The following is a 12,272-nucleotide window of genomic DNA, read 5'->3' as shown; positions in this document are numbered from 1 at the left end:
CCATGTTTTTCCCATTGGGCGCTCGGCCGGCCACCGAGCGCTGCACTGGGAATTTCTTTCTCCCTGCCGGCGGCATTCCGGAACATCCTCGGATGCCTTTCGTCACCGCGCATGCGCGGGGCCCCGCGCGAGCGTCGTGACGTCATAGACATTGCGAGATTTCGGCGAGGATGACGAGAACTCGGAGCGCAGCTTTTCCGGAACGCCGGGGAGACCACACTTGGCTGCCATGTTGGCCGCCTTACCGCCCACCAGGTGACCATCACCGGATTGCATACACCTGGAGAGATAAGAGGCAAGGTATACACGCCCTTTTAATCATGGGTATAAAAGCTTACATCCGTGATATGGTTTCAATTTCCTCCTGCCTGGCGGACTGCAAACACACCCCGCTGTCTGTCACTTCTTTTGCCGCTCCTTGCGTTTATCACACAGTAAGTACACTCTCATAGCCTTGTGTTGTATAGCATCATGTTGCCCCAAATAATAGGGGTTACCTACCCCTATGACTTATAATAATATACAGTCTTTGACCACCTATAATATATGCGGCCATACCCTTTACAATTATATACTCTGTTTATTTTTAGACTGGCTGACTCAGCTTCTGGATACCATCACCTAAATCTTATACAGCCTACGACCAATTTTATGTTGGCCAATAGGCAACAGTCTAGATACATGGGATAACTTGATGCATCCACATGTGCCATTTAGCACTGTTTTAAGGTAATGTTAATACATTAGTTTGTTACATCACTAGTCATTTTCTCACATCCTTCTTTTCCCTCCCTCTCCATCCCCTTTGTTCTCCCTTCACCTCCCCTTCCCTCCCCCCCTCCCCCTTTTTCTCCCAACCCTCCCTTTCCTCCCCCCCTTTTCCCCCCCCCCTCCTTTCCTCCCCCCCTCTCCTCCCCCCCCCCCCTCTTCTTTCCCCTACCCTTCTCCCCTTCTCCAACCCCCCCCTCTTTCCTCCTCTCCCCTTTCTTCTACGCACTGGCACTCATTCGTATCTCACACACTCCTCTTCCATGCACCACTACACTTTTTCTTATCGTCTTCCTACTTTATTACTACCACCCCCCCCTTTTCAGCACAGGTACAGTGTTTATTGCCCTCACCACATCTGTTCCTTGTGGTTCAGAACTCCCCAGTTGGTTTGGGTCATACATATCATACCTATAAAGTCTTTGACATCTTAGAGGCTTTTTTAAACCATAGATAAAACCCAATTATCTTTATACGGGTTTTTTAGTTATTATTTTTTCCTTGCCAATCTCCATCACAGGTAATTGGTGCTCTCCGGTTGGTTGTCTGCTCTGGTGGGCGGTGCTCTAAAGTGTGGCCTCTCGTAAGCCACGTTGTCTCTCGCCATCCCGGTCTGGGCTGTGGCAGCGGTAGAGGAGGTTGGAATCACCCTCTGGCAGAAGAGGATAAAGCACTTTAAACTTTTAAAGGGACCTCCATGTGGGAATTTATGTTTTTCATTGGACATACGTCTATTTGGTAACTATACTGTACTGTTGCATTGCACAATTAATGTAGCTCATGTTATATATCTTTTAGAATATGTATATGTATACCAACCTTATTCTCATGTTCTTCCCAGCAGACTTATCCTCTGAAGAAGACCCCAGTCATAGGGGTTGAAACGCGTCAGGTCTAATGTTCATGACATAATATTGCTATGAACAAATGTCTGCTTTTGTATGTTCAGCTAAAAAACTTTTAGGTAAATACCCACTGGAGCTCATGGTTTTTTAACTCTGATGATATATATTATCTATTCAATAAAAGTGTATATTTTTTCATATTATATTGACTACATTTTTTTTTTTTTGTGCTGCCTAAAAACCCCAATGTGGGGAAACCTTCCTTTTTGTTATACTGAATGATGACCTGACACCGTGCGTTCCAAGTGAAATAACGGACTACTAGGCGGGCACTGATTGGCAGCACTGGTGGGCACTGATAGGCAGCACTGATGGGCACTGATAGGTGCTGGTAGGCAGCACTGATGGGCACTCATTGGCAGCACTGATGGGCACTGATAGGTGGCACTAATCGACACCGATAGGCGGCTCTGATAGGCACAGGTTGGCAGAACTGATAAATGACAGTGATGAGGAGGCACTGATGGGTACTGATTGGCAGCACTGATGGGCACTGTTGGGGACAGCACTGATTATCAGTGTGACAGCGCTGAAAGCTGAAAATTGGCCTGGGCAAGAAGGGGATGAAAGTGCATTAAAGTGTATTATTCCAAAGAAATTGTATTTGAAAAAACGCTGCATAAATACCACTCTTTTTTGGCCTTGGGGGTATGTTTTGGGTCATTGTCATGGCGGAAGACCCATCCATGACCCATCTTTAGTGTTCTGGCTGAGGGAAGAAGGTTCTCCTCCAAGATCTTACAATACAGTGGGGCAAAAAAGTATTTAGTCACCACCAATTGTGCAAGTTCTCCCACTTAAAAAGAGAATGAGAGAGGCCTGTAATTGTCATCATAGGTAGACCTCAACTATGAGAGACAAAATGTGGAAACAAATCCAATCACATTGTCTGATTTTTGAAAGAATTTATTTGCAAGTTATGGTGGAAAATAAGTATTTGGTGAATATGAAAAGTTCATCTCAATACTTTGTTATATCTCCTTTGTTGGCAATGAAAGAGGTCAAATGTTTTCTGTAAGTCTTCACAAGGTTGTCACTAGGGATGAGTTTCGAGTTCGAGTCGAACTCATGTTCGACTCGAACATTGGCTGTTCGCAAGTTCGCCGAACAGCGAACAATTTGGGGTGTTCGCGGCAAATTCGAATGCCGAGGAACACCCTTTAAAAGTCTATGGGAGAAATCAAAAGTGCTAATTTTAAAGGCTAATATGCAAGTTATTGTCATAAAAAGTGTTTGGGGACCTGGGTCCTGCCCCAGGGGACAAGGATCAATGCAAAAAAAAGTTTTAAAAACGGCCGTTTTTTCAGGAGCAGTGATTTTAATAATGCTTAAAGTCAAACAATAAAAGTGTAATATCCCTTTAAATTTCGTACCTGGGGGGTGTCTATAGTATGCCTGTAAAGGGGCGCATGTTTCCCGTGTTTAGAAAAGTCTGACAGCAAAATGACATTTTGAAGGAAAAAACTCATTTAAAACTACCCGCGGCTATTGCATTGCCGACAATACACATAGAAGTTCATTGATAAAAACGGCATGGGAATTCCCCAAAGGGGAACCCCGAACCAAAATTAAAAAAAAAAAATGACGTGGGAGTCCCCCTAAATTCCATACCAGGCCCTTCAGGTCTGATATGGATATTAAGGGGAACCCCGGCCAAAATTAAAAAAAAAAAATGACGTGGGGTTCCCCCTAAATTCCATACCAGACCCTTCAGGTCTGGTATGGATTTTAAGGGGAACCCCGCGCCAAAAAAAAAAATAAATAAAACGGCGTGGGGTCCCCCCAAAAATCCATACCAGACCCTTACTTGAGCACGCAACCTGGCAGGCCGCAGGAAAAGAGGGGGGGACGAGAGTGCGGCCCCCCCTCCCTCCTGAACCGTACCAGGCCACATGCCCTCAACATTGGGAGGGTGCTTTGGGGTAGCCCCCCAAAACACCTTGTCCCCATGTTGATGAGGATAAGGGCCTCATCCCCACAACCCTGGCCGGTGGTTGTGGGGGTCTGCGGGCGGGGGGCTTATCGGAATCTGGAAGCCCCCTTTAACAAGGTGACCCCCAGATCCCGGCCCCCCCCTGTGTGAAATGGTAAGGGGGTACATAAGTACCCCTACCATTTCACTAAAAAAGTGTCAAAATGTTAAAAATGACAAGAGACAGTTTTTGACAATTCCTTTATTTAAATGCTTCTTCTTTCTTCTATCTTCCTTCATCTTCTGGTTCTTCTGGTTCTTCTGGCTCTTCTGGTTCTTCCTCTGGCGTTCTCGTCCAGCATCTCCTCCGCGGCATCTTCTATCTTCTTCTCCTCGGGCCACTCCGCACCCATGGCATGGGGGGAGGCTCCCGCTCTTCTCTTCTTCTTTTCTTCTCTTCTTCTTTTCTTCTCTTCTTCTCTTCTTCATTTTCTTCTCCGGGCCGCTCCGCAATCCATGCTGGCATGGAGGGAGGCTCCCGCTGTGTGATGGCGCTCCTCGTCTGACAGTTCTTAAATAACGGGGGGCGGGGCCACCCGGTGACCCCGCCCCCCTCTGACGCACGGGACATGACGGGACTTCCCTGTGGCATTCCCCGTGACGTCACAGGGAAGTCCCGTCAAGTCACCGTGCGCCAGAGTGGGGCGGGGTCACCGGGTGGCCCCGCCCCCCGTTATTTAAGAACTGTCAGACGAGGAGCGCCGTCACACAGCGGGAGCCTCCCTCCATGCCGGCATGGATTGCGGAGCGGCCCGGAGAAGAAAATGAAGAAGAGAAGAAGATGAAGAAGATGAAGAGAAGAGCGGGAGCCTCCCCCCATGCCATGGGTGCGGAGCGGCCCGAGGAGAAGAAGATAGAAGACGCCGCGGAGGAGATGCTGGACGAGAACGCCGGAGGAAGAACCAGAAGAGCCAGAAGAACCAGAAGAACCAGAAGATGAAGGAAGATAGAAGAAAGAAGAAGTATTTAAATAAAGGAATTGTCAAAAACTGTCTCTTGTCATTTTTAACATTTTTGACACTTTTTTCGTGAAATGGTAGGGGTACTTATGTACCCCCTTACCATTTCACACAGGGGGGGGGCCGGGATCTGGGGGTCACCTTGTTAAAGGGGGCTTCCAGATTCCGATAAGCCCCCCGCCCGCAGACCCCCACAACCACCGGCCAGGGTTGTGGGGATGAGGCCCTTGTCCTCATCAACATGGGGACAAGGTGTTTTGGGGGGCTACCCCAAAGCACCCTCCCAATGTTGAGGGCATGTGGCCTGGTACGGTTCAGGAGGGAGGGGGGGCCGCACTCTCGTCCCCCCCTCTTTTCCTGCGGCCTGCCAGGTTGCGTGCTCAGATAAGGGTCTGGTATGGATTTTTGGGGGACCCCACGCCGTTTTTTTTTTTTTTTTTTGGCGCGGGGTTCCCCTTAAAATCCATACCAGACCTGAAGGGTCTGGTATGGAATTTAGGGGGAACCCCACGTCATTTTTTTTTTTTTAATTTTGGCCGGGGTTCCCCTTAATATCCATACCAGACCTGAAGGGCCTGGTATGGTATTTAGGAGGACTCCCACGTCATTTTTTTTTTTTAATTTTGGTTCGGGGTTCCCCTTTGGGGAATTCCCATGCCGTTTTTATCAATGAACTTCTATGTGTATTGTCGGCAATGCAATAGCCGCGGGTAGTTTTAAATGAGTTTTTTCCTTCAAAATGTCATTTTGCTGTCAGACTGTTCTAAACACAGGAAACATGCGCCCCTTTACAGGCATACTATAGACACCCCCAGGTACGAAATTTAAAGGGATATTACACTTTTATTGTTTGACTTTAAGCATTATTAAAATCACTGCTCCTGAAAAAACGGCCGTTTTTAAAACTTTTTTTGCATTGATCCATGTCCCCTGGGGCAGGACCCATGTCCCCAAACACTTTTTATGACAATAACTTGCATATTAGCCTTTAAAATTAGCACTTTTGTTTATTCATGTTCGTGTACCATAGACTTTAACGGTGTTCGCGTGTTCGAACGAACTTTTTTCCTGTTCGCATGTTCTGGTGCGAACCGAACAGGGGGGTGTTCGGCTCATCCCTAGTTGTCACACACTGTTGCTGGTATGTTGGCCCATTCCTCCATGATGATCTCCTCTAGAGCAGTGATGTTTTGGGGCTGTCGCTGGGCAACACGGACTTTCAACTCCCTCCAAAGGTTTTCTATGGGGTTGAGATCTGGAGACTGGCTAGGCCACTCCAGGACCTTGAAATGCTTCCTACGAAGCCACTCCTTCGTTGCCCGGGCAGTGTGTTTCGGATCATTGTCATGCTGAAAGACCTTGCTGATGGGAGGAGGTTTGCACTCAAAATCTCACGATACATGGCCCTATTCATTCTTTCATGTACACGGATCAGTCGTCCTGTTCCCTTTGCAGAGAAACAGCCCCAAAGCATGATGTTGCCACCCCCATGCTTCACAGTAGGTTTGGTGTTCTTTGGTTGCAACTTAGCATTCTCTCTCCTCCAAACATGACAAGTTGTGTTTCTACCAAACAGTTCTACTTTGGTTTCATCTGACCATATGACATTCTCCCAATCCTCTTCTGGATCATCCAAATGCTCTCTAGCAAACCTCAGACGGGCCTCAGACGTGTACTGGCTTAAGCAGGGGGACACGTCTGGCACTGCAGGATCTGAGTCCCTGGTGGCGTAGTGTGTTACTGATAGTAGCCTTTATTACGTTGGTCCCAGCTCTCTGCAGGTCATTCACTAGGTCCCCCCGTGTGGTTCTGGGATTTTTGCTCACTGTTCTTGTGATCATTTTGACCCCACGGGGTGAGATCTTGTGTGGAGCCGCAGATCGAGGGAGATTATCAGTGGTCTTGTATGTCTTCCATTTTCTAATTATTGCTCCCACAGTTGATTTCTTCACACCAAGCTGCTTGCCTATTGCAGATTCAGTCTTCCCAGCCTGGTGCAGGTCTACAATTTAGTTTCTGGTGTCCTTCGACAGCTCTTTGGTCTTCACCATAGTGGAGTTTGGAGTGTGACTGTTTGAGGTTGTGGACAGGTGTCTTTTATACTGATAACAAGTTCAAACAGGTGCCATTAATACAGGTAATGAGTGGAGGACAGAGGAGCCTCTTAAAGAAGAAGATACAGGTCTGTGAGAGCCAGAAATCTCGCTTGTTTGTAGGAGACCAAATACTTATTTTCCACCATAATTTGCAAAATAAATTCTTTCAAAAATCAGACAATGTGATTGTCTGGATTTGTTTCCACATTTTGTCTCTCATAGTTGAGGTATACCTATGATGACAATTACAGGCCTCTCTCATCTTTTTATGTGGGAGAACTTGCACAATTGGTGGTGACTAAATACTTTTTTGCCCCACTGTACATGGCCCCGTCCATTGGCCTCTCAATGCAGCAAAGTTGGCCCTGTTAGCAGAGAAACAGTCCCAAAGCATCATGTTTCCACCTCCGTTTGTGACTGTAGGGATGATGTTCTTAGGGTCATAGTCACCATTTTTCTTCCTCCAAACACGGCAAGTCGAGTTAATGCCAAAGAGCTCAATTGTGGTCTCATCTGACCACAGAACTTTCTCCCAATCCTTCTCTGAATCATTTAGATGTTCATTGGCAAACTTCAGATGGGCCTGTACATGTGTCTTCCTGAGGAGGAGGACTCACTGTGTTTGGAGGAAGGGAAATGCTGACTATGACCCTAAGAACACCATCCCTACAGTCACACACAGAGGTGTAAACATGATCCTTTGGGGCTGTTTCTCTGATAAATGTTCAGGCCGACTTTGCCGCATTGAGGGGCCAATGGACGGGGCCATGTATTGTTAGATCTTGGATGAGAACCTTCTACCCTCAGCCAGAACACTGAAGATGGGTCGTGAATGGGTCTTCCAGCATGGCAATGACCCAAAACATACCGCCAAGGCAACAAAGGAGTGGCTCCAGAAGAAGCACATTTAAGGTCATGGAGTGGCCTAGCCAGTCTCCAGACCTTAATCCCACAAAAAATTAATGGAGGGAGCTGAAACTTCGAGTTGCCAAGAGACAGCCAAAAAACCTTAAGGATTTAGAGAAGATCTGTAAAGAAAAGTGGACCAAATCCCCTCCTGAGATGTGTGCAAACCTGGTCACCACCTACAAGAAACGTCTGACCTCTGTGCTTGCCAACAAGAATGGGGGGGCAAACCACTCCTTTTTTTTACTATATTCACTGGTCCCGAGGGAGTGGACAAGAGTCACTAATATGCCGCCATGGTTTGGCATCAGGAAAGGAAAATTACGGTAAGTATTTGATACAATTTTCCATTTTTTGGGTCTTTGCAGTCTGCAGGCCCTTGAACCTTTAATCACACAAATATTTTTTTTCCGTCATCAATATCGGCGCTGCAGCTATCTGGAGTTGCAGATTTCCTCCTTTGTTTAGTAAGGTTGAACAGTTACACCCTATAAATGTTACACCCTCACAGCCCGGGAAACACCCTATGAAAAAAAAATCCCAAAATATTTCTCAGATGTCATCCGGTTGTGCAGGTAAATCACACTCCCTATATTTATATATAAATAGCGCCTTTAAGTAGGACAAAGTTCTCCTTTAATATTAGATTTCTTTAACCATTTGATGTCATTATTTTTTTTTTTTTTATGATTTATTTATCTATATTATTATTTATTTTAAAAGTTTTGTGCTTTATTAGCTGCTTTGGAAGGCATGGGAATCATCAGGGGGTTTAATAATCTCCTTATGTTACCTGCCCATGCTATCACATAGGGGGCTTATTAGCCCCATGTGATAACAGTAGTATGAAAAAAAAAAATAAATTCAAAACGTGTAAAAGAAAAAAAAAAGTAGTAAAATGAAATAATTAAAATAATAATTGTAATAAATAAATATTTATTATAAATAAATACTTATCAATTAATATATTAATATTAATTATTATGTATTAATTAATATACATAAATACATATTTACAAATCAATTATAATTAAAAGTTTTAATTTTCCTTTATAATATTTATAAATGTATAATAAATATTACCATTTATTAAAAAAAACCAGTAGTTGCCACTGCACATACAGTATATTAGAGTTAAAAAAAAAAATGGGCTGGGTGCGCAGCAAAGACTGTAGTACATATAATACAAAATAAATAAATAATTCAAAACGTGTAAAAAGAAAAAAAAGTAGTAAAATTAAATAATTAACATAATAATTGCAATAATTTTTTTTTTTAATTGTTATAAATAAATATTTATGAATGAATATATTATTATTAATATGTATTAATTGATATTCATAAATAAATATTAATAATTAATTATAATAAATTAAACCTTTTAATTTATAATACTTATAAATGTATAATAAATATTAAAATGTATTTAAAAAACAGTGGTTGCCACAAAATAGGCTGGGGTGCTCAGCAAAGACTGTAATACATATAATCCAAACGAGAGAGCGCCACCCACAGGCCGTGAGAGTGAAATCTTTATTTTTTATTTTGACATTTCGACGAGGCACGAGCTCGTTTTCCTCAGGACCTCATTGAATCGTCCAAATAAAATCTTCACTGTGCATTCACGTCTCAAGACCTGTGAGTGCTGCTCTCACTTTTAGATTATAAAATGTAAAAAAATATACATTTATTGGTTTATAATATTTATAAACCCATTGAATTTAAATAAAACTTTGATAAACAAATAAAATAAAAATTGTAACAAAATAAATAACAATAAAAAATCAAATAAAACCCCTGTCCCCCCCCCCCCGCGCATACATGTGAATGCAAATGTGTTTGTCTGTCCTGCATATGTATGTACATTGCAATGTGACAATGAAAATTTATAATTGTTATTTTAATATTTATACATGTATAATAAATATCAACCTTTATTTAAAGTTTATCATTTTTTATCAATTTATATATTTACAGCGCTTCACTTTTTCCACATTTTGTTATTTTACAGTCTTATTCCAAAATGGATTAAATTAATTTTGCAAATTTACTAGAACAACTATCTCTGCAGCTCTCCACCAATCAGGCCTGTATGGTGGAAGGGCCAGACGGAAGCCACTCCCCAGTAAAAGGCACATGACAGCCCACCTGGAGTTTGCCAAAAGGCACCTGAAGGACTCTCAGACCTTACGAAACAAAATTTTCTGGTCTGATGAAACGAAGATTAAACTCTTTGGTCTGAATGACAAGCATCATGTCTGGAGGAAACCAGACACTGCTCATCATCTGGCCAATACCATCCCTACTGTGAAGCATGGTGGTGGCAGCATCATGCTGTGGGGAGGTTTTTTTAGCAGCAGGAACTGGGAGACTAGTCAGGATCGAGGGAAAGAGACATCTGAGATGAAAACCTGCTCCAGAGCGCTCTGGACCTCAGACTGGGGTGAAGGTTCATCTTCCAACAGGACAACGACCCTAAGCACACAGCCAAGATAACGAAGGAGTGGCTATGGGACAACTCTGTGAATCCCCCCGAGTGGTCCAGCCAGAGCCCAGACTTGAACCCGATTGAACATCTCTGGAGAGATCTGAAAATGGCTGTGCACCGACGCTCCCCATCCAACCTGATGGAGCTTGAGAGGTTCTACAAAGAAGAATGGGAGAAACTGCGCAAAAATAGGTGTACCAAGCTTGTAGCATCATACTCAACAAGACTTGAGGCTGTAATTGGTGCCAAAGGAGCTTCACCAAAGTATTGAGCAAAGGCTGTGATATGTATGTACATGGGGAGGAGCCTGTGATATGTATGTACATGGGGAGGAGCCTGTGATATGTATGTACATGGGGAGGAGCCTGTGATACTTATGTGCATGGGAGGAGTCTGTGATACTTGTGTACATGGGAGGAGCCTGTGATACTTATGTACATGGGAGGAGCCTGTAATACTTATGTACATGGGAGGAGCCTGTGATACTTATGTACATGGGAGGAGCCTGTAATACTTATGTACATGGGAGGAGCCTGTGATACTTATGTACATGGGAGGAGCCTGTAATACTTATGTACATGGGAGGAGCCTGTGATACTTATGTACATGGGAGGAGCCTGTGATACTTATGTACATGGGAGGAGCCTGTGATACTTATGTACACGGGAGGAGCCTGTGATACTTATGTAAATGGGAGGAGCCTATGATACTTATGTACATGGGAGGAGCCTGTGATACTTATGTACACGGGAGGAGCCTGTGATACTTATGTACATGGGAGGAGCCTGTGATACTTATGTACATGGGAGGAGCCTGTGATACTTATGTACATGGGAGGAGCCTGTGATACTTATGTACATGGGAGGAGCCTGTGATACTTATGTACATGGGAGGAGCCTGTGATACTTATGTACATGGGAGGAGTCTGTGATAGTTATGTACATGGGAGGAGTCTGTGATACTTATGTACATGAGAGGAGTCTGTGATACTTATGTACATGGGAGGAGTCTGTGGTACTACTGTACATGGGAGGAGTCTGTGATACTTATGTACATGGGAGGAGCCTGTGATAGTTATGTACATGGGAGGAGTCTGTTATACTAATGTACATGGGAGGAGTCTGTGATACTTATGTACATGGGAGGAGTCTGTGATACTTATGTACACGGGAGGAGCCTGTGATACTTATGTACATGGGAGGAGTCTGTGATACTTATGTACATGGGAGGAGTCTGTGATACTTATGTACATGGGAGGAGTCTGTGATACTTATGTACATGGGAGGAGTCTGTGATACTTATGTACATGGGAGGAGCCTGTGATACTTATGTACACGGGAGGAGCCGGGGATACTTATGTACATGGGAGGAGTCTGTTATACTAGTGTACATGGGAGGAGCCTGTGATACTTATGTACATGGGAGGAGCCTGTGATACTTATGTACATGGGAGGAGCCTGTGATACTTATGTACATGGGAGGAGTCTGTGATACTTATGTACATGGGATTTTTTCCTTTGTTATTTTTATTAAATTTGCAAAGATTTCAAGCAAACTTCTCTCACGTTGTCATTATGGGGGATTATTTGTAGAAATTTGAGGAAAATAATGAATTTAATCCATTTTAGAATAAGGCTGTAACATAACAAAACGTGGAAAAAGTGAAGCGCTGTGAATACTTTCCGGGTGCATTCCATCAATAAATTAAATGTAATTAAAATTTAAAGAATTAAAAAAAATTGTAATTAAATAAATTAAAAGAATTTAAAAAGAATTTAAAAAGCATCTCCACCCCCCCCCCCCCCCGCATACACATGAATGCAAAAATTTGCATTGGTCCCGCAGGTGTATGTAAATAGCGACGTGTAGGATCGCCACAAACACAATATCTCTAAGACCATCATTCATGGCTAACATTGAACGGATAACGGTAAAGGTTTTTAAATTGTCACCAATAAAAATATTGGGCACCTTTTTATGGCACATGCAATTGACATGTTTGGTATCTATTTACTCGACACAACCCCAATCTTTTAACCCAAAAAGCGGGTATTATTTTGTGTATAATAAAATTCATTATATTTTTTTCCTAATGTTTATTTCCTAATTTTTTAAGTTTTTGAATTAAAATTTGTGCAATTAGCATCCTACATAAAAAAATAGCAACCGCTGTCATTT

The 12,272-nt window shown here is 43.3% G+C and overlaps 1 protein-coding gene across 1 annotated transcript in view; it reads right to left on the bottom strand.

Annotated features, from left to right (window-relative positions):
- The window catches only part of LOC141116384 (uncharacterized), a 37,732-nt gene that overhangs the window by 19,901 nt on the left and 5,559 nt on the right, over nucleotides 1-12,272 (bottom strand). The gene's annotated exons all lie outside the window — the stretch shown is intronic.

This window comes from Aquarana catesbeiana, linkage group LG13 (genome assembly GCF_042186555.1).
Source record: "Aquarana catesbeiana isolate 2022-GZ linkage group LG13, ASM4218655v1, whole genome shotgun sequence".
Lineage (NCBI taxonomy): Eukaryota > Metazoa > Chordata > Amphibia > Anura > Ranidae > Aquarana > Aquarana catesbeiana.
Note: the sequence above shows the minus strand (reverse complement) of the source record. Positions and strands in the feature narration are given on the sequence as shown.